This window comes from Aquarana catesbeiana, linkage group LG06, assembly GCF_042186555.1.
Source record: "Aquarana catesbeiana isolate 2022-GZ linkage group LG06, ASM4218655v1, whole genome shotgun sequence".
In the NCBI taxonomy this organism is placed as follows: domain Eukaryota; kingdom Metazoa; phylum Chordata; class Amphibia; order Anura; family Ranidae; genus Aquarana; species Aquarana catesbeiana.
This window is the reverse complement of record NC_133329.1, coordinates 246045983-246065122: the sequence shown is the minus strand read 5'-3', so window position 1 is coordinate 246065122 and position 19140 is coordinate 246045983.

The window sequence follows — 19140 nt, the reverse complement described above, 5'->3', positions numbered from 1 at the left end:
AGCTGTTAATGATAAAGGTGGAATCTTTATATATAACTTGCAGTTGTGCAGAAGCCTAGGTTTACATTGGAGCGATTGGTCATGCGATTTGAGAGATCAAATCGCATGACTATTGGCAATGGCACTGTTCCAATCAATGCAACATTTTTTTTGTGGCACCGCATCAATTTGCTAAAGTAGTTCCTGCACTACTTTTGCCGATTTCAGGTGCGACTTCAATAGACATTTGTGTATGAAGCCACCTGAAATCACGCTGACCTTGCTACTTTGAAATCGTGCTACTTCAAGTGAAGTAGCACAATTTCAAAGTAGCATGTGAACCAGGGCAAAGAGATTAGTTTTTTGGTGCACAAATACATATTGAAATAAAATATAAAAGATATTGCACTTTCCCAAAACCACCACCCACAAAAACTAAAGAGAAAGAAAAGTAGAAGGAAAAACACACACACACACACACACACACACACACACAAAGCTCAATGTACTTTTATTTTACCAGCAAAAAAAAAAATAAATTTACATTTACTAGCTTCAAAAAAATTTGGACAGGATATATGGTGCTACATTTAGCAACGGAATTTTAAGGGCCCTGCTCATAGGAGCTTACAATCTAAAATTAGACAAAACCTTAGAGTGGACACAGCTTTAATTTCAGTGTATAACGGGCAACACATCACATTATTATCTGCAAGATTATAGAAACATACTTAACAGTCATTCTTACAAAGGATTCCAACAGAATATTGCAAAAGACTTATTCAAAACACCCACCACCAGCCCACAATCCACACATACATACATTGATGACCATGTTCTGCTGGAAGCTGCATTTCGGTGTACACGATTAAACAAGATCAAAAAGAGTAGAAGGTCAGCAGATGCTTCCAAACGATGTTTGCATGATCAGACAGGAACAATACACACACAACATTGACAGCATGGCCACATAAACCCACTTTTGATTGAAAAAATGCACAAGAATTTCATCAAATCTCCCAATATCATTCCTTCTCCATCACAACAAAAGACGTGACCTTCTCAGGCCAAACAAACCCCCCCCTACTGCAGGCCTTTATATAAGAGAGGTTGTATTGTTAGCACACTGACACACCCAATAGAAGTACACGCCCACCAGTATCTTTCAATCTGTCTCTTCATGTATGTCTAAAGTGATTGCACCTGATGAGCAGGAACACATAATAGTATTTGCAACTGTGTTAGCCCTCGGCTATGTGCATCAAATCTCCAACTACAGGCCAAAGATCAAAGTCCATTTGCATCCACATAAACAAAGCAACCTTTTCTAAACATATGTACCCGTGCAGTGTAAACCCTAAAATTTGAAATGTCCAAGTCCCTGGGCATGATTAGTGCTAATAAACATTAACATCAGTCCCTGGCTGCAATGAACTTCCAATATAAAGTCCAAAATTAACTTTCTTACATTAGAACCTATTTTGACAGGAGACAAATAAGATGCCAGCATGTCTTTTAGATTGTGGTGAGAAACCCACACAGGGAGAACATATAAACTTCAACACAAGCATTAGCATGTTGGGGAATTGAACCAACATCCCAGGTGCTGCTAGACAGAACTGCTACCCACTTAGCCACCAGGCAGCCCCAAGCATGGTCTCTGCATCTCTGTGGTGTGAACCAGCCCTAAGTCCATAGCCATGCTCAGTGTCACAAGCAATATACAATATATTGGCCTAAGTATTGTGACGCCTGCCTTTAAACACACATGAAATGTAATGGCATCCCAGTATTAGTATTGGGTTCAAAACTCATTTGGCCCACCCTTTGCAGCTATAACAGCTTCAACTCTTCTTGTCCACAAGGTTTAGGAGTGTGTCTATGAGAATGTTTTACCATTCTTCCAAGTGCATTTGTGAGGTCAGGCACTGACGTTGGACGAGAAGGCCTGACCTACAGTCTCCTCTCTAATTTATCCCCAAGGTGTTCTGTTGTGTTGAGGTCAGGACTCTGTTCAGACCAGTCAAGTTCCTCCACCCCAAAATCACTCATCCATGTCTTTATGGACCTTGCTTTGTGCACTGGTCCAAATCATTTGGTGGAGGGGGATTATGGTGCGGGGTTGTTTTTCAGGGGTTGGGCTTGGCCTCTTAGTTTCAGATAAGGGAACTCTTAAGGTGTCAGCATACCAAGACATTTTGGACAATTTCATGCTCCCAACTTTGTGGGGGCAGTTTGGGGAAAGCCCCTTCCTGTTCCAACATGACTGCACACCAGTACACAAAGCAAGGTCCATAAAGACATGGATGAGCAAGTTTGGGGTGGAGAAACTTGACTGGCCTGCACAGAGTCCTGGCCTCAACCCGATAGAACACCCTTTGGCTGAATTAGAGTAGAGACTGCAAGCCAGGCCTTCTCATCCAACATCAGTGCCTGGCCTCACAAATGCACTTCTGGAAGAATGATCAAACATTCCCATAGGCAGACTAAATCTTGTGGACAGCCTTCCCAGAAGCTGTTCTAGCTGCAAAGGGTGGACCAAATCAAACTTTAACCCTACGGACTAAGACTGGGCTGCCATTAAAGTTCATGTGTGTGTAAAGGCAGGTGTCCCAATACTTTTGGCTATATAGTGTATCTGGAAAAGACTTACAATGGTGGTGGAACCCTCCTACACATAACTACTACAATTAGACATAGTTATAGGACCTGGGAGATGAGACAACTTCTCTACATGAAGTAACATGGTTGGGATTTGAACCCAGACACTCAGAGATACTAAGCAGAAGTTCTAACCTCTAAGCCACGGAGCTGCCACGTGTGAGACCCTCCTACACATAAAAACACATTAATACTGCATTTCTATGGACATACAGGTGATGGAATTACATTACTCAAGAGTTATTCTTCTTGATTTATTCTGTGATATTTGGTGTTTTTTTGTGGGTGAGAGTAGAATATTACCCTCAAATTTTTGGGAATTACATTTTGCTTTCTGATGTTGGATAATATCACATTTTTGGGGCTCAAATTATGAATATTTGGAAATAATAAAAAGCACAAAAAATTGTGATTCATTTTAAATTTTCATCAGCAATGGTATTGTTTGTGGATTGTAAAGACACCTGTGTGAGTTTGGGGTAAAGATTGTTGTGAGATGAAGAGTAACAAGTGAAAGTGACAGAGAAAAATATATTTTACCAAAACATCAAAACATTCCACATTATAGCATTCTTAAAATCAAAATATTTTAAGTAGAAGCAACAATGTTGCAAAGGAAAATTTATTTCACAGAAAGATACATTTCATCTCAACATTAAAAGGTTTTTTTGTGAAAGTTAGAATTGTTCCATTAGAATCAATGACTGAAACTTCATTTGGACTAAATTAGAGCAGATTTTAACTCCCAAAAAATGCTCTCTAATTAGCTCTCATTTTGGTATTTACTATAGCTCCGGGTAAAAAAGAAACTTGAGTTAAAATGAGAGTTATTTTCAGGTCTGAGCATGCTCAGTTGTGTTGGCACCTAGTTGTCCAAAACGGGGAATTTTTCACTTTTCAGACTTTTAAAGATATTTCAGTGTAGAAATCACTTTTTCACACAGTTTAAAAGCAGATAATCTTTAAATAATATACCGCATATTTCAGTACCATTTAGGCAATTATATCATGCTCTAAACATTATTTCCATGTGCAATTCTCTAGGTTTTAGCAGAGTAAGGGTTTGGGCGCTATTTAGTTTCAGGGAGCTATAGTAAATTTCGATTTTGGGAGTATTTTCTCACCAGCGCTATAGTGAATACCGTTTTAGCGCGAATTAGCACCATAGCGCTATAGTAAATGACCCCCACTGTGTTTTGGAAAAACTTTTTCAATATTCTGTATGTGCTCCCGAATGTGTTGCCACATAGGGTGTTTCGTTCTTCCCACATACTGTAGGGAGCATGGACATTGTAATACATACACCACCCCCTCAGTTCTACATGACACAAAATCTTTGATTTCAAAATCTTTGTTTTTACTGGTAGATGTGAAATTGATGCATTTTTGACCATTTTGCTTTGTATTTCTACAAGCATAGCATCTTTTACATGGAAAGAAACCCTTTCCTTGAAAAATGTGAACCCCTGAGAGATTTTTGGAGGGTCCAAAACATTTTTCGCTATTAAATCTCTTAAAGTTGGTGCCTTTCTATAAACAAATTTTGGTTTCTCTGGTAAGATACTACGTAATTGATGATCCGCTAAGAGTAGTGACCAATGCTTTTTTAAATATATGCTTGATTTGCCTATGCTGAATATTATTATCCAGAATCATAGGAATCTCTTGGTACTGTGGGGTTTTCTTTTTTTTGCCTCTAATTAATTCTTCCCTTGAGAGCTCCGATACCTGCTTGATTTTATCTTCTATAAAATCATTCTTATACCCCTTTTGAACAAATCACCTTCCAATAATATTAGCTTGTTCCGAAAAAGTGCTTTTATCAGTGCAATTTCTTCTTAGACGTATTAGTTGCCCCTTCGGAATGTTAATCAGCCAGGGATCAAAGTGACAGCTGTCCACAGGGATATAACTATTCCTCTCGACTGGTTTTAAAAAAGTTTTTGTTAGGAATCCATTCTTAGTTAATTGTATATCCAGATCCTGGAAATGTATAGATGTGTTACTGATTTCATAGGTAAGCTTGATATTTTTTTGATTGTCATTCAGTTTTTCCAAAAACTCTGTTATATTTTCATCCCCATTCCATAATATTATACAATCATCTATAAATCTTCGATACATTATCAATTGTGGGGGGGTATTTGAGTGCACCGCATATTCTTCTCATTCGGCCATAAAAATATTAGCCACGCTTGGGGCATATTTAGCACCCATTGCAATACCATTAAGTTGCCTATAAAATTCTGAGTTATACCAAAAATAATTATGTTGTAAACCAAATGCCAAATATCTTAAAATAAATATTTTCTGTTTAGAAATGATATTACTATATCTATCCATGGCCCATCTTGAGGCTTGTATGGCTTGTATACAAAGACGAAACGTCTGCTGTGGATAACAAATAATTTTGATCTGGCCTGATTTCAATTCCTGAATCAAGTGCTTGGTGTCCCTTAGATAAGCTGGTGTTGATGGAACTAATGGTTGCAAAAAATTGTCCACATATTCCCCTAATCTTGCATTTATGCAATGTATACAATTTATTATTGGCCGTCCCGAGGGATTCTTCTGATGCTTATGGAGCTTTGGTATTGTGTAAATAATAGGCACCCTGCATGTATCTGGTAGGAGATATTTTTCCTCCTTTTTGGTTAATATATTTCTTTTTGCTTCCTTTTAGTATCAACTCCTGTAATTCACTTTTATATTCTCTAGTGGGCTCTCCTCTCAGTTTTATGTACGCATTCTGATAATTCAGTTGTCCTTGAAGTTCATTGTTGTAGTATTCTTTTGATAAAACCACAATTGCACCTCCTTTATCGGCCGGTCTCACTACCACATTGTTATTATCTTCCAATTCTTTGATTCCTTTTCTAATATCCTGCGGATCTTTCATTCTTTTCATTTTAAGTTTATCTACCTCTTGTGTCACCATTTTGTTAAAAACTTCTATATGTTGGTTGTTATGAACAGGGGGGTTGAATAAGGATTTGTTTCTTAAGTTGCTATGGAGAATTCTTCCAGGTGTATCAAATCTACCTCTATTTTCTACATTAGTCACAATAGTTTTGTTCAACATATATTTTTTGATATTCAATCTTCTTGTATATTTTTGGATATCCACATATAAATCAAACTTATTTAGATTGCGTTTTGGTGCGTATTTCAATCCTTTATCCAATACTAGTAATTCAGTTCTACTTAGATCAATTCCACTTAGATTGTATATGCCTTCACCCACTACTCTCTTTTTCCTTCGGACCTTGAACCCTCCTCGGCATCCCCTCCTGCGTTTGGGCTTCTCACATGCGTTATTACGTCCTGCCGAGGCGGGGTCCTTACGCTCCTGCGCCGGTCCAAAAAAAGATGTTGATGGGTCATTTTCTCTATAGTCTCTTAATGCTTCATAGCGATTTTGGGTACGAATAGGGCTATTCCTAAATCCATATTGGTACTGATCATGATGCCCTTGGTTCTACCCTTGTTGATAGTGGTATTGGGGTTGCTCTCTTGCTTCCCTCCTGTCCTGATTGTAATAATTGGAATATCCTGAATGACCATATTCTGGATCTCCCTGATTACCATGTCCTTGGTATCCATAGCTCTGATACATCATATTGTTAGTATCTTATTGGCCATAACTTCGGGGCCCTGGATTATCATAATGATTATTAGGGTGATTCTGGGGTTTTTGATTTTTACTATTATTTTTCCAATATGGCTTTTTGGTGATTTTACCCATGGTTTAGGATTGTTCTCGTTTTGCCACCATGGTTTGGGAGTCCTTGGCCTATTGGTTTCATATTGTTTAGGTGGCCCATTTGGTGGCCCATTATTATTATCCCTATATTGCCTATTTGGGGATTTATACCTTTGATCCCGGTTTGGAGACCGTATTCGTACCTCTCTGGAGAGGAGGCTATGGATCCAGTATTACCTTCTTTTAAATTTAATTGCCATTGATAATATTGTTCTAATTTGTAATCATTTGTATCTCTCAGGTATTTTCTTTTTTTCCTTTGTTTGATTTCCACATCCTTTTGTTCTAATACTCTATTTAACTGATTCGTTAGTGAGGCAAAAGAGGGTGAATCCTTGTATGCTTCTAATATAACTTTGCAATCCTCAATTTGTCTGTTTATGATTGCAGTTTTTCTTTGTTTCCTTTTAATTAAAAACTGCAGTAATTCCGGGCCTTTTTCAATAAAACACACAAGAGGTAGATAAACTTAAAATTATAAGAATGAAAGATCCGCAACTTATTAGAAAAGGAATCAAAGAATTGGATGATAATAACAATGTGGTAGTGAAACCGTCCGATAAAGGAGGTGCAATTGTGGTTTTATCAAAAGAATACTACAACAATGAATTTCAAGGACAACTGAATGATCAGAATACGTATATAAAACTAGAGAATATAAAAGTGAATTACAGGAGTTGATACTAAAAGGAAGCAAAAAGAATATATTAACCAAAAAGGAAGAAAAATATCTCCTACCAGATACATGCAGGATGCCTATTATTTACACAATACCAAAGCTCCATAAGGATCAGAATAAGAATGCCTATTAAGATTTATTTTAAGATGTTTGGCATTTGGTTTACAACATAATTATTTTTGGTATAACTCAGAATTTTATAGGCAACTTAACGGTATTGCAATGAGTGCTAAATATGCCCCAAGCGTGGCTAATATATTTATGGTCGAATGGGACGACTATGCGGTGCACTCAAATACACCCCCCAAAATTGATAATGTATTGAAGATTTATAGATGATTGTATAATAGTATGGCATGGGGATGAAAATATTCTAACTGAATTTTTGGAAAAACTGAATGACAATCAAAAGAATATCAAGCTTACCTATGAAATTAGTAACACATCTATACATTTCCTGGATCTGGATATACAATTAACTAAGAATGGATTTCTAACAAAAACTTTTTATAAACCAGTCGAGAGGAATAGTTATATCCCTGTGGACAGCTGTCACTTTGATCCCTGGCAGATTAACATTCCGAAGGGGCAACTAATACGTCTAAGAAGAAATTGCACTGATAAAAGCACTTTTTTGGAACAAGCTAATATTATTGAAAGGAGATTTGTTCAAAAGGGGTATAATAATGATTTTATAGAAGATAAAATCAAGGAGGTATTGGAGCTCTCAAGGGAAGAATTAATTAGAGACAAACAAAAGAAAACCACACAGTACCAAGAGATTCCTATGATTCTGGATTATAATATTCAGCATAGGCAAATCGAGCATATATTTAAAAAGCATTGGTCACTACTCTTAGCGGATCATCAATTACGTAGTATCTTACCAGAGAAACCAAAATTTTTTTATAGAAAGGCACCAACTTTAAGAGATTCAATAGTGAAAAATGTTTTGGACCCTCCAAAAATCTCTTGTTTACGTGAATTTTGTGTTCCTTCTATCAGCCCGTTTCTATCCATACTTTTCACTTTTTGTTTCAATAATAATAGGTCCCTTCTTTTATATCCTTTATCGGTGAACCTGTTGATTAAGATGTCTGCTTGTTCCTGCTTGTTGTTGAGGAACAAGCAGACGTCTTAATCAACAGGTTCACCGATAAAGGATATAAAAGAAGGGACCTATTATTATTGAAACAAAAAGTGAAAAGTATGGATAGAAACGGGCTGATAGAAGGAACACAAGATTCACGTAAACAAGAAAAGAATAGAAATATAGGCTTTGCTTTCCTGACAGGATACAACAGGCAATATAAAACTATGGAATCAATCATTAAAAAATATTGGCCAATTCTCCAATCAGATCAGATTCTTAAACCAATATTACCAAACAAACCTATTTTTATTTACAGGAAGGCCCCAACCCTTAGGAACAAACTAGTGCACAATGCCCTTGACCCCCCAAAACAAATTAAAATAGGGAATAACCTTAGAGGCTTTTACAAATGTGGTAAATGTTTACCATGTAGAGTAAGTAAGAAAACAAGTAAAAAGACAACTAAATTTAGGTCGACATCTAATGGAAATGAATATACCATCAGGGACCTGATCACGTGCAATAATACACACGTCACTTATGTATTAGAATGCCCGTGTCGGAAACAGTACGTGGGGCGTACAATTAGAAAATTGCACATAAGGATCAGAGAACACATTACAAATATAAAAAACGGGTTTAAAAAGCACAGTGTATCCAGACACTTTAGAGACCACCACAACAGGGACCCCTCAGGCCTTGTTTTTTATGCTATTGATAAAATCAAAGGGCACTGGAGGGGCGACAACAAGAAAATTAAAGTGTCGCAAAACGAAACTAGATTGGATTTTCCAGCTAGACACACTACAACCATCAGGAATGAATATAGATGTCGACCTAAATTGCTTTCTCACTAACTATTAGTACTACCAGTAAACTACCACTATTAGTAAGCTTAATCTTTTTTGACGTGAAAAATAAAAAAGGTTCCTGATGTATGACATTAATTTTAGGCTCCATGATGACACAAACACCATCTTCCCTCGGTCTCCTTCCTACCCCTCTTATTTTATCCCTGTTTTTATCATTTTTATTTTAATTTTATTATAAAATTTTTATACATTTTTTTTCATATTTAGTTACCTTTTTATTTTACAATATTGCATGTACATAGTGACATGCAATTTATTTTTAGTACTTTGGAGCAATAAATATTAAACATTTCTATGTACATGTATTTTAAATTTTATATTTTATATTTCTATGTATAATTCGTCAGGTATACTTAATTATACTGTGCAAGTAATTAATACTGCCCCTGCCTATGATGATTCTTTACGGGTCTATTTTCCATCTTGATAGAGTAAATCTGTGGCTCAGAGTGACACATACTCGAACGGAGAAGTTTTTTTCGTACGGGGTCACCGTATAATCCAAACATACCCCGCACATTCTACAAGAAAATGGCCGCAGACTCAGGCATGTTAAATAACCTATAGCCTACATAGATCTTGCAGAACCTACAAGAAAATGGCCGCGGACTTCGGCCTGCAAAATAGCATATACCTATCAATTGCTCTATTGGGTTTCGGTCTGCAAAATCTCTCACAAAATGGCCACGGATTTCCCTTTGTTCTATTTCCTGTTTTTACAACACTAGGGATATTCCACTAAAGGTTTATACACATGGCTCCGGTCTGCAATAGCCACATGCAAGATGGCCGCGCAAAAACCTAAGGGAAAATGGCCGCCGGAGGTTTCCGGTGTGCAGGCATGCAGCACATCGCACAGTATAAAAGGAGGGGAGGTGACGAAAAGGGGGCATGCTCCAGTTGACGTCCCTATGATGAAACGTGTAGGGCGTGGCCTATTTTGACGCTTTTGCATCATCTCCCAGAGGATATGGGATTTGGCTACACACGATCTACCAAGTATTCTATGAATTAGGACAGCGCCACACCCACACACTAACCCTTCACTTACACAGTACAGTAACTGGAAATATGTCAAGAGCCTACATAAGCACCTGGCTTCAGGTAGCTATACTGTAGGTGCAACTGTGCAGGGTACACAGTACAGTAACTGGAAATACTGTAAAAACACCTGCCTGCCTGTCAGTATATTAAGAAGAGAACAGGATCTAGCTAAACTGAATACAGTATATATATATATATATATATATATATATATATATATATATATATATATATATAATATATATACACACACACACACACAACACCTGGGATGCATATATATATACACAATACACTGTAAGTGCAGCTAACTGACTCGACCTGCCTACTCTATCTAACTTAAATCAAATGACACTGTCTCTCTGTCTATCTATCTCTCTCTCAACACCGGAACACACTACACAGGGCCGCCGTGCAGGCAGCCTTATATAGTGTGGGGCGTGTACTAAACCGCCTGAGCCATAATTGGCCAAAGCCACCCTGGCTTTGGCCAATTACGACTCTCTGTACAGAGAGCGCTGTGATTGGCCAAGCATGCGGATCATAGTGCATGCTTGGCCAATCATCAGCCAGCAATGCACTGCGATGCCACAGTGAATTATGGGCTGTGACGCGCCACTCAAATTTGGCGTTAACAGCCCATAACGTTCGCAATTCGGCGAACCACCGAACACACGATGTTCGAGATGAACATGCGTTTGAATCGAACATGAAGCTCATCCCTAGTCCCTACAGGTGACCCCACGGCCATCAACGCACAATTTGCCTCCTACTATGGTGAACTATACTCCTCTAGGGTAGGCTACTCAGGGGAAGAACTAAACTCCTTCCTTGATCGAATCACTTTTCCCAACCTTAGTGACAGAGCACGTGATTATCTTGACAGCACCATAACAGTAGAGGAGGTTCAAAAGGCTTTAGGTGGCTTGCAGGCAGGGAAGACCCCGGGGGTGGATGGCATTCCTCCGGAATTCTACAAACAATATAGTGAACATCTGACACCTAAACTGCATGAGATGATAGTCAAGACCTTAAAAGACGAGATCCTACCGGCCTCTATGGCAGATGCGGTCATAGTGGTTATACCGAAACCAGGTAAAGATCCTGAGCTGTGTGCTTCCTACCGCCCTTGCTCAATGCTGATGCAAAGATTCTTACTAAGATCCTGGCTAAGAAACTGAATCAGGTTATCCAAACTTTGGTACACGAAGATCAAACTGGGTTCATGCCGGGCACAGATATAAATCTGCGGAGGTTGTACACATTTCTGGGATCTGGGGATCAACTGGCCCATTCTGATGCAGTGGCCTCCCTAGATGCTGAAAAAGCATTTGACTCAGTGCAGTGGGTACATCTGTGGGAGGTCCTGCTATGTTTCGGCTTTGGCCCCAAAGTCAGTCCTCTCACCTACCTTTGGTCTCCATACGGGTACTAGGCAGGGATGCCCGCTCTCCCGGCGCTATTTACGCTGGCTATGGAACCAATGGCGATCCTCCTACCCTCCTCACCGACGGTCCATGGCATCTCAATAGGCCCTGTAGAAAAGAAAATCTCCCTCTATGTCGATGATACCCTTTTGTACCTTAGCAATGCTGCAACCTCACTGAGGGAGGCCCTCTTACTTATAGATGTTTTTGGTAAATACTCGGGCATACGTGTGAATTGGGGATAATTTATCCCTCTTAACTTAACCCCGGTGATGTCCCTCCTAACTCAGAAATGCGCTGCATGGAAAACATTACCAATCTGATTAAAATGTCTGTGCTACCTAAATTTGTTTATCTTTTCAGACAAACCCCGGTTCCCATCCCACATGCATTCTTTGAAAAACTAGATGGTCTACTCTCCTTTGTATGGAATGGAGGCACCCCCAGAATAGCCAAAACTACTTTACAACTGCCAGTCACCTTGGGAGGTCTGGCAACGCCATGCTTTGTCAAATATTATTGGGTGGCGATCCTTGTAATGGTTAGATGGTGGCTGTCCGAGGAGCCAGCCAATCCTGCGGCTACCTTGGAGGCGGCGCTAATGGGCTCCTACTTGGAACTTAGAGACTTGATACATAGAGGTCCCAGATCTAACCCAAATATTACTCCATCAATGCGTAACACGCTTCGGGTCTGGGAGACGGTGAGGGCTAAGGTGGAGAAACCCAACAGGTCCCCACAGACTCCTCTTTGGGGGAGTCCGAGACTGCCACACTTTTGGTCTATCCCGGACTGAATTATATGGACCCAATATGGTATCAAAACACTGGCAGATATTACCTCGCCTAATGGGTTGTGCATGTTTGATGCTCTAAAGAGAGATCATGGAGTGCCTAACCATGTGTTTTTGCGATACCTTCAGCTCTGCCATGTTTATCAAGCTCAGTTCCCCCTACCTATAATGCTGGAGACCACTAGGGTTGAGCACAAGTTGGGTCTGGCAGAAGACATTAAGCCCCTGTTGGCTCTCTATTCCAACTTTGTCGGGCTGGACACCTCCAGGGTATCTCGACTGTTCTCCAAATGGCAGACGGACGTGCCAGCACTTGCTGATGATGATTGGGAGGAGGGTATTCAGAAATGCCTTCCCCTCATGATCTCTGGGAGAGATAGGTTCACCCAGCTTAAGTTTATACACCGAGCATATTACACCCCGGAGCAGCTAGCCAAGATGTACCCCACCAAGAGTCCAATCTGCCCCAAATGCAACTTGGAGGTGGGCTCATTTATCCATGTTACATGGTAATGTAACAAATTCCAAATTTTCTGGGCAGGGGTGGTTAAGAATATCAATTCCATTAGCAAGCTACATGTTCCACGTGACCCGATACTACTGCTCCTGTGTATTGTTTATACACTGGAGACTACACAATCTAAAAAACTGTTTGTATTCTACACAGCCTTCTATGCCAGAAAAGCGATCCTCCAATAATGGAATGACCCCCCCCCATCGGTACAGTAGTGGAGATCCCTGGTGGATGCAGCTTTACCTTTGTATAAATTAACTTATATGGGACGTAACTGCCCCAAAAAATTTGAGAGGATATTGGCGGCATGGGTTAAGGATCGGCGGCTAACACTGGAGTAGGGTTTGGAGCCAAGCACTGAACAGCTAAGATCTGCAGAAATGTGAATTTAAAGGATGCCTCCGCACCCCCTTCTATAACTTGATTTCAATGTAGATTCAGACTTGTACCCAACCTTCTGGACCCCCTTTATTGGTTCCACCTGCTCAGGCCCCAAACTGGTTGGGTCCCCAGGCAAAGATGTAGTAACCTATATTGTATCAACATGTTGCTCCCTTGTATTTTATGCGTACCTTGTAGGAAATGTACTTAACTGGTAACGCCTGACTTAAAGCCTTGAATATGATTACTGCTTTAAGGTTTCTATTGTCTAAACTTTATATGTGGATTGTCGAGAATGTACCACTGTTTTTTGTCTTATTCAAAATGAATAAACTTTTTGTTAAAAAAGATTTGCATGGCTGACGTTCCTTCTGGCTCCAGATCCTGCTTGCTGTCCTACTACGCTGTCCTCTGGCTCCCTGACGTTTTGGCTTGTCTGACTATCCGTTTCGGTTCCTGAACTCGTTTACTCTGTTTATCTTTTTTTATTATTATTAAACAAGCGTGATTTAACTGTACTTCTGTCTCAGTCTGAATTATGGTTTCTGACAGGCTGCAGGCATCATTCAGATATCTTTTTTTTCAGCAGGCGACTCCCCGAAAAGTAAAAGCCATCATAGCAGCTGTTTAGCCACTTGATTGCTTTTACAGGTGGTGGGATGGGACACCCCCCCTCCCGCTGCCCTCCAGTGATTCTTCCGTCTTGCCTGTGTGATCAGCGAGCTGGGGAATGAATATGCCAGTGGCGGTTTACCATAAAGCTGATAGTGGATCACATGGTTCCTGGCCATTTCTATGACCCTCAGAGGCCAGCGACTTATAGACCCCAGATCTCTCTGTAAAGAGAACCTGTCATGCCCTATTCCTATTACAAGGGATTCAGAACAGAATAGAAGATGCAGGTCTTTTTAGGTGCTTCATTGAATAATAACATAAATAAATTCTTAAAAGCGATATTTATTTATTCAAACATAATTAAGCTGAAAAACATGCATACAACACATATGTATGTGCCTAGAAACTGCAGTTGCACTATGGCAGAGCCTTTCCTGACATTGCCCCCTCCTTATGGGCAGCTGATTTTTCTTTTGTGTATGATTGCGGAAAAATGCAGGAACCATATTCATAGCATGTACATTATGCTCAGGCTCCCAAGAAGTCTCTTGTGGCCCATAACCCTTCCATTTAATCAGGTATTGTACTTGACCCCTTCTTTTTCTGCAGTCCGCAATGGCTTCAACCTCAAACTCCTCATCCCTGTCAATAATTACAGGTTCAGGTGGTCCCTAATCCCAATCCGGAATGGGATCTGGTACTGTAGGATTCAACGAGGACACATGGAACACTGGGTGTACCCTAAAAGATTCTGGTAATGACAGTTCGTAGGAAACATTGTTAATTTTCCTTCTTACCAGAAAAGGACCCATGAATTTAGGTACCAGCTTCAGGTTCTACCAGTTTCAGGTTTGTTGTGGCTAACCATACCTGGTCTCCTGGTTGCAAGATCAGCTCCAACCTTCTCCTTTTAATTCCAATATTTTTATTAGTTTGAAGGAATCAGACTGTACAGGTTGTAAATAATACAGAACATAAACCAAACATAGTATACATAGTACAGTACATATAGAGTTTAGTGCATGAATATTCTGCGACATTACATTTCCGATAGTATATAAGTTAGTTAGATAACGACCCTTATGGACCATCTTTAATATAATGATATCGTTGTCAGTTGGAAGTTTGACATGAACATACATACACATCTATTAACGATTCCGGAAGTAAGCTAGTTAAAGGACCAGCATTCCGAATGTGCAGGGTTGGTCGTATTGGTAATAACATTGTTAGGGTAACATAAATAATAATAATTAATTAGTAATTAATTTAAAACAAAACAAATTAAACAAACTAAATGCAGCTTTGCCTACTTCAATTGAGTGTAGGTTGCAGGTATTCAAAACGAAAAGAACTTAATCCAGATGAATGTGTGTGTACCATTTTTTCCATCTATCCCAAGTGGTTAGTGACTTCATATATTGACCCTTGGTTGCTGCAAACATACATTCATAAGTGGCGTGTGTGTTCGTCAATTCTATAATTTCACTGAAGGTGGGGGGTTTAGAATCTTTCCAATGTCTGAGGATTGTTAGCCTAGTACTAAGTAAGATATGTAGAATTATAGTTCTGGTTGCTGCCGGTATGTTTTCTATACCTAATGATAGAACGGCTAGGTCTGCTTTCGGGGTAACTGTAAGTCCTGCTATTGTTGATATTAGTTTAAATATTTTTTGCCATAATTTATGTAAACTTGGGCATTCCCAGATAATATGGTGAAGTGTACCTATTCGTCCCCAATTTCTCCAGCATAGAGGTGAAGCTTGTTTTGCGAATTTAGAAATTCGGTATGGCGTTAAATACCAGTTAAGTGTTAATTTATAGGTTGTCTCCCACAGACTAACGCATTTTGTGGCTGCAATTGTGTTGCGTAATGCTGTTTGCCATTGTTCTTCAGAGTAGGTTTTGCCCAGCTTATGTTCCCATGCTATGATGTTGTCAGTTTTGGTGAACACTAGTTTGTTGTTGAGTAAGTTGTAAAACAAGGATATACCCTTTATGTTAGTGTTAGGATTTGTAAGGTATAGGAATACTCGCCATGGTACTGTAATGGCAATATAGGGGTAACTTTGAAGTAAATGCAATATCTGGATGTAGCTATAGTAGTCGTGATCTTCCAAGTTGTACTTGGTTTGTAAGGTCTCAAATGTTTTAGGAATGGGACCGTTCATAAGGTCCTCTAGGGATGATATGCCTCTAGACATCCATTGTGATATGCGTAGGTTTGGTATAACCAGTGTTAAGCTGGATACAGTAATCGGGATACCTTTGGTTGTTTGATTCGTGAATGTGGATGCTATGAATGTCTTCCAAGCTAGTAGAGTAGCAACCATTGTAGGAGATAGGTGTGTTTGAGTGTATGCCTGAAATCTGGAAGAAAGTAATAAGTCAGCTAGGTTTGTCCTAGGCACTTGTGCTGTCTCTAGCTCTATCCATCTATGGATTTGAGACTGAGATAGCCAATATCTGGTTTGTGACAGAATTGCTGCTAAATAGTAGTCTTTTAGTATAACGTGTCCAATTCCCCCAGCATCCCTAGACCTAGTGAGTTTCATGAATGCACATTTTGCCTTCTTGCCCTGCCAGAGAAATCTGTCGATTTGAGACTGTGCACTAGTAAAGAAGGAATTAGGGACAGGGACTGGGAGCGTTCTAAACAAGTAGAGTAGCTGTGGTAGAACCATCATTTTAAACGCTGCCAGTCTACCCGTCCACGATATCTCCGCTCTGGCGAGATCTGCAAGCTTTCTCTGGAAGGTTCCTAAAAATGTGGTGTAGTTAGCAGCGACTAGATTGTCTAAGTTTGCAGTTAGGGTTATGCCCAGATATTTTATCCCATTGTTATCCCAGGAATAAGGGAATCTTGAACTAAGTTTGTCTTGTATGCCAGGGTCAATACCTATTCCCATTATATAGGATTTGTTCTCGTTTACTTTGTAGTAGGATAATTTATTAAACATATTTAATGCGTTATGTACCAAAGCCAGGGAAGTTTCCACATTGGTCAAGATCATGATTATGTCATCCGCGAATAGACTTATTTTATGTGTGGACTTATCTATACAGAAGCCTTCGATTTCGGGATGGGAGCGGAAATATATAGCCAGGGGTTCCATGAGTAAATTAAAAATTAATGGGGACAAGGGGCATCCTTGTCTAGTACCATTGGTTATGTTAAAAGGCTTGGATAAAGCTCCCGAAGTAAATACTTGGGCTGAGGGTTTAGAGTATAAAGCCAGGATTGCTGAGAGAATGGTACCAGAAAAGCCGAACCTGCACAAGACCTGAGTGAGGTATTGCCAGTGTATGCGGTCGAAGGCCTTCTCTGCATCCAACGCCAACAGCAGAGAAGGCCTCCTTTGCGTCTTAGCTAGATGTATGATATTTAAAAGCCTGCGGGTAGCGTCTGACATTTGACGGCCTTTGGTGAACCCGGTTTGGTCAGGGTGAATGAGGAGGGGAAGTATGTTTAATAAACGGGATGCAATGAGTTTGGCATATATTTTCAGATCGGTGTTGAGCAATGAAATAGGCCTGAAGTTAGGGGGGGTATTGGGTTCTTTCCCTGGCTTTGGCAGAGTCACAATTATTGCCCTCAACATTTCTGGTGGGAAAGAAGCAGAGGCAGCAGCAGAATTAAAGGTACGTTCCAAATATGGAATTAATAGGTGTTTAAAAGTTTTATAATATTCCCCAGAGAAGCCGTCAGGGCCTGGTGATTTGTTACTGGGGAGTGAATCAATGGTTTTATGTAGTTCATCTGGTTTAAATTTTTGGTTCAAAAATTGTATTTGGTCTTGTGTGAGTGAAGGTATGTCTAAGTGTTGTAGAAAAGAGTTAATTGAGTCGATGCTGGGTTGTGTAGTGTTTGTATCGTCTTTTAAATTGTATAATGTGCTGTAATAGTGACTAAAAGTATCCGCTATGTCCTGAGGATGATAAAGTTTATGTTTAGTGATAGGATGCAATATATAAGGAATCTTTGATTTGTGTCTAAGGCCTTTCAGTCTATATGCTAAGGTTTTGCCAGCTTTGTTTCCTGTAGCGTAATATGACATTTTGAGTTTTTTTTGATGATCTTTCAAAGCCCTCAAGCAGTAGTAATCTGAGGTCATTACGTAATTGTGTAAGTTGCTGGGATACTATAGGGGTCGTGTTTTGTTTGTTCTTAGTTTCGAGCGAAAATATTTTGTCTGTTAATTCTTTTACTCGTTGTTGCTGCTGCCTCTTAGCCCTTGCCCCCAGTTGTATAAAAATACCACGCATATATGCCTTATGAGAGTTCCACAGTGTAAACTGATCCTGCACCGAGGGCTCATTGACACTAAAGAACTCTTTCAAATGCTGATTTATAACATTTTTTGAGTCTGGTTGTTGCATTAAATAGGTGTTGGATCTCCACATGTTCGGTACGTTGCAATTTGAGTCATCTTTTATAGATAAAGTAATGGACGCGTGGTCAGACCACGTGATGTTGTTTATTGTTGTAGATGACGTTTGGGCTAAAGTGTTACGATCCACAAGAAAAAGGTCGATTCGAGAGTAAACTCTGTGTGGAGAGGAAAAAAAGGTGTAATCCCTTTCGCCAGCGTGCAGGCATCTCCAAGCGTCGTATAGGTCTTGCGCGTGTAATGTGGCCAGGAGAGACATACCCGAGCGTCTAGTGCTAGATGAAGAGTCTAGATTATTATCAGGGATTGTATTGAAGTCTCCGCATATTATCAATCTTCCTTTTTGATGGGCCTTGATCTTTCGTAGGAGTTTATGTAGGAAGTGTATTTGGCGTTGGTTGGGCGCATACACGTTGACAATAGTGTATGTGATGGAGTTGAGGTCACATATCAATATTAGGAAACGACCCCCAGGATCTTTGATAGTTTCATGGGCTGAAAATGCCACTGTGTCCCGAATAGCAGTGAGGACTCCTTTTGTTTTATTTTGGGCATTGGCAGTAAATATATATGGAAAGTTCCTGTGGGTACAAGAAGGGGTAGCCGTTGTGGAAAAATGCGTCTCCTGCACGCAGATGATGTCAGCTTTGTTGGAAAGAGCCTCTTTCCACATTGACCCCCTCTTAGCGGGGTGGTTTAGGCCCTTTGCATTAATGGATAGAAGTTTTATACCCATAATTGGGGGGTTTGTATGTTATCTGGAGTAATTTGATAGGTATTCATTTTTGAGGCAATGTTGCTCTCTAGTGGCTTCTTCAGGTATAGCAAGGTATAAGTGCTATATGACAAAATAGGACTTGTAAAGTACTCACTTTTAGATGGCGAGATGGGTGGTGAGGAGAGTTCCATCTTCGTGGCTTTGTTGAAG